Source organism: Eleutherodactylus coqui, unplaced genomic scaffold, assembly GCF_035609145.1.
Source record: "Eleutherodactylus coqui strain aEleCoq1 unplaced genomic scaffold, aEleCoq1.hap1 HAP1_SCAFFOLD_74, whole genome shotgun sequence".
NCBI classification, from domain to species: Eukaryota; Metazoa; Chordata; class Amphibia; order Anura; family Eleutherodactylidae; genus Eleutherodactylus; species Eleutherodactylus coqui.
In genome coordinates this window covers 645,157-650,000 of record NW_027101757.1, presented here as the reverse complement: position 1 = coordinate 650,000, position 4,844 = coordinate 645,157, and positions in this window count along the sequence as shown.

The following is a 4,844-nucleotide window of genomic DNA, read 5'->3' as shown; positions in this document are numbered from 1 at the left end:
AAACACGCCCGCTCCTTCCGTCTCCCTGGAACCGCGCCTCGGCCCCGAGGGCCCAGGTTCAACCTCATACCGGTTCTCACGACATGCATCGACACTCGGTGCAACTCCAGCAGCCGCAGCTCCCGCCGGCCCGGCCAGCCAGGTACGCACCCCTGGTCGGCGCTTGGAGCGTTTGCACTTTGTCGTTTTTTTCTCCAAGACTCCTATCTGCCAACTGCTGTGGACTTCAGCGGTGGCTGCCGCGGGCTATGCGCGGCCTCCTGGGGGTCCCGCCTGCCCGCGCAGGCAGCTAGGACGGGGTTATCAGCAAAGCCTGTGAGGCGCTCTCATGGGGAGGGGGGGCTCCGCAGCCCCCCAAGGTGGCTTCGTACACCTCTTGAACGTTGCGGCCCGGCCGCTCGGAGAGCGGTGTCTACCCGGGCAGACAGCCTGTCGGCCCCGCGGCCCGGACAGGCGGGAGCGGGGACTCTTGCGCTCGGGGGCTCTGCTCCAAGGAGCGAGAGCGGACGCTCTGCTCGGCCCGGAGAGTGGGGTGGCGGGGCGCCGTCGCCTCGCTGGAACCAGGGGCGTCGTGACGTGCGCGCGCGCCTAGCCGCCGCCAGAACAGGCCGGAAAGGTTGAGCTGCATACGGATCTAAGCCGTTGCCCAAACTAACTCTGGCCCGTGTGACACAGCCGCGCGCGCGCTTTCCTACGACACTCGACCGCCGGGCTCCCTCGGCCTGGGAGGCACTCTCGGGGCAGGGGGCCACCGCAGCCCCCTTTAGGTGGCTTCGTACACCTCTTGAACGTGGCGCCCGGCCGCTCGGAGAGCGGGGTCTACCCGGGCAGACAGCCTGTCGGCCCCGCGGCCTGGGCAGGCGGAGCGGGTACTCTTGCGCTCGGGGGCTCTGCTCGGCCCGGAGAGTTGGGTGCGGGGCGCCGTCGCCTCGCTGGAACCAGGGGCGTTGTGACGTTCGCACGCGCCTAGCCGCCGCCAGGACAGGCCGGAAAGGTTGAGCTGCATACGGATCTAAGCCGTTGCCCAAACTAACTCTGGCTCGTGTGACCGACACAGCCGCGCACGCGCTTTCCTACGACGCTCGACCGCCTGGCTCCCCTCGGCCTGGGAGGCACTCTCGGGGCGGGGGGCACCGCAGCCCCCCGAGGTGGCTTCGTACACCTCTTGAACGTTGGGGCCCGGCCGCTCGGAGAGCGGGGTCTACCCGGGCAGACAGCCTGTCGGCCCCGCGGCCTGGACAGGCGGAGCGGGGACTCTTGCGCTCGGGGGCTCTGCTCGGCCCAGAGAGCGGGGTGCGGGGCGCCGTCGCCTCGCTGGAGCCAGGGGCGTCGTGACGTTCGCGCGCGCCTAGCCGCCGCCAGAACAGGCCGGAAAGGTTGAGCTGCATACGGATCTAAGCCGTTGCCCAAGCTAACTCTGGCCCGTGTGACCGACACAGCCGTGGCACGCGCTTTCCTACGACACTCGACCGCCTGGCTCCCCTCGGCCTGGGAGGCACTCTCGGGGCGGGGGGCACCGCAGCCCCCCCCCAAAGGTGGCTTCGTACACCTCTTGAACGTTGGGGCCCGGCCGCTCGGAGAGCGGGGTCTACCCGGGCAGACAGCCTGTCGGCCCCGCGGCCTGGACAGGCGGAGTGGGGACAAGCCAAGGCTACCGGCGGGCCTCGGACGGCCAGGGGTGGAAGGGCTCCACCTCAAGGTGGCTTCGTACACCTCTTGAACGTTGGGGCCCGGCCGCTCGGAGAGCGGGGTCTACCCGGGCAGACAGCCTGCTGGCCCCGCGGCCTGGACAGGCGGAGCGGGGAACCTTGCGCTCGGGGGCTCTGCTCGGCCCAGAGAGTGGGGTGCGGGGCGCCGTCGCCTCGCTGGAACCAGGGGCGTCGTGCCATTCGCGCGCGCGCGCCTAGCCGCCGCCAGAACAGGCCGGAAAGGATGAGCTTCATACGGATCTAAGCCGTTGCCCAAACTACCTCTGGCCCCTGTGACCGACACAGCCGTGGCACGCGCTTTCCTACGACACTCGACCGCCGGGCTCCCTCGGCCTGGGAGGCACTCTCGGGGCGGGGGGCACCGCAGCCCCCCCCAAAGGTGGCTTCGTACACCTCTTGAACGTTGGGGCCCGGCCGCTCGGAGAGCGGGGTCTACCCGGGCAGACAGCCTGTCGGCCCCGCGGCCTGGACAGGCGGAGCGGGGAAAAGCCTAGGCTACCGGCGGGCGGGATCGACCGGGAAGCCGCCGTGGGGGAACACAAGTTGGACGCCTCGCACCGTCGCGGACCACCGTCCTCCGTCTCTCTCCCTCTCTCGGAAGGGAGGCCGCCCGAGGCGCACGGGCCTCGGACGGCCAGGGGTGGAAGGGCTCCACCCCAAGGTGGCTTCGTACACCTCTTGAACGTGGCCGCCCGGCCGCTCGGTGAGAGCGGGGTCTACCCGGGCAGACAGCCCGTCGGCCCCGCGGCCTGGACAGGCAGAGTGGGGAAAAGCCTAGGCTACCGGCGGGCGGGATCGACCGGGTAGCCGCCGTGGGGAACACAACTTGGACGCCTCGCGCCGTCGCGGACCAACGTCCTCCGTCTCTCTCCCTCTCTCGGAAGGGAGGCCGCCCGAGGCGCACGGGCCTCGGACGGCCAGGGGTGGAAGGGCTCCACCCCAAGGTGGCTTCGTACACCTCTTGAACGTGGCCGCCCGGCCGCTCGGTGAGAGCGGGGTCTACCCGGGCAGACAGCCCGTCGGCCCCGCGGCCTGGACAGGCAGAGTGGGGAAAAGCCTAGGCTACCGGGCGGGATCGACCGGATAGCCGCCGTGGGGGAACACAAGTTGGACGCCTCGCGCCGTCGCGGACCACCGTCCTCCGTCTCTCTCCCTCTCTCGGGAAGGGGGGCCGCCCGAGGCGCACGGGCCTCGGACGGCCAGGGGTGGAAGGGCTCCACCCCGAGGTGGCTTCGTACACCTCTTGAAGGTTGGGGCCCGGCCGCTCGGAGAGCGGGGTCTACCCGGGCAGACAGCCTGTCGGCCCCGCGGCCAGGACAGGCAGAGTGGGGAAAAGCCTAGGCCACCGGGCGGGATCGACCGGGTAGCCGCCGTGGGGAACACAACTTGGACGTCTCGCGCCGTCGCGGACCACCGTCCTCCGTCTCTCTCTCCCTCTCTCGGAAGGGAGGCCGCCCGAGGCGCACGGGCCTCGAACGGCCAGGGGTGGAAGGGATCCACCCCCCGCGGGAAGGGGACGCGCGGCGGCACCCGGACGCGGGAGCGTTGACCCGGGGGTCTTTACTCCGCCGAGGCGTAGCCCGGAGAAGGAGCGAGACCGGCCGGCGGGGGTGGAACACCCCCTCATGCCTCGCTCCTTCTGGGGATAAAGCGCGTCGTCCGCAGGCCGCCGTCCCCTATCCCCGCCCTGGACCGCCCGCATCGGCCGGAGCCCGAGGGGACAGGCGGGGGTCCTTCGCTTTCGGGAAAACCGTCACCAAACGTGGGGCCCGTGCCCCGCTCTCGGCCGCCCTGAGGCGGGAGAGCCCGGATCGTTCTCTCTCTCGGCGTCGGCCCCACCGACGCCGTCGCACGGTGGCCTGGGAAAGGGCTGCACCCCCTGCGCCACGCTTCTCCCCCGGAGTACTCCCCCCGCAGGGGGCTCCGCGGGGTGTCCCGACGCGCAGAGTCGCTCGCCTTCTTCCGCGGGGGACGGGAGGGACGCCCACGCGCGTCCCTTCCCCATCCTCGAGAGCCGTACGCGCCGAGGGTGAACCCGCTCGCCGGGGCGCCGGGGAGCAGGGCCCTTGTGGTCCTTCCCCGGACATGGGCGCGGCGAGGGTCCCCCGGCCGCGACGGCTCTCCCGTTGACCCACTCTCTCGCCTTGGGTGGTGGTGATGGAGGCGGCTGCCTACGCCTCAGCCCGGCATCTCGGAGGGGGGTCGCCCGGGCAGCCAGCCAGCCAGCCTGTTGGCCCCGCGGCCTGCACAGGCGGAGTGGGGACACTTGCGCTCTATGACTCTGCTCCCAGGGAGGTGGCAGAGGGGCGGCCGCGGTGCTTTGACTTTGAGCGGTCCCCACTCCAGCACTCTGAGAAATAGTCACTTTGTCAAAGACCGCACACCGCTCGTTCCCTTATATGCAAAAAAGGTGTTCGTCCTGACGTTTTGCGAGCCCTTATTTTACCGTCGTCGGCGCTATCAGGGGAAACAGGCCCGCTCCTTCCGCCTTCATGGAACCGTAGCTCGGCCCCGAGGGCCCAGGATTACCCTCATACCGGTTCTCACGACATGCGTCGACACTCGGCTCAGCCCCGGCAGCCGCAGCTCCCGCCGGCCCGGCCGGCCGGGTCCGCACCCCTGGCCGGCGCCTGGAGCGTCTGGACTTTGTCGTTTTCTCTCCAAGACTCGTCTCTGCCAACTGCCGTGGACTTCGGCGGGGGCTGCCGCGGGCTGTGCCCGGCCTCTTGGGGGTCCCGCCTGCCCGCGCAGGCAGCTAGGACAGGGTTATCAGCGCTCTCAGGGGGGGCCTCCGCAGACCCCCCACAGGTGGCTCCGTACACCTCTTGAACGTGGCGCCCGGCCGCTCGGAGAGCGGGGTCTTCCCGGGCAAGCCGCCTGTGGGCCCCACGGCCTGGACAGGCGGAGCGGAGACAAGCCCAGGCTACCGGCAGGATCGACCGGCTGGCAGCCGTGGTGGAACAACGGGGACGCCTCGCGCCGCCGCGGGCCGCCGTCCTCCGTCTCTCTCCCACTCTCGGAGGCAGGCCGCCCGAGGCCAACGGGCCTCGGACGGCGTGGGGTGGAAGGGCTCCACCCCAGGGGAAGAAAACACGCCCGCGCTCGTTTGCACAGTCTGCCCCGGCCCGGCATCTC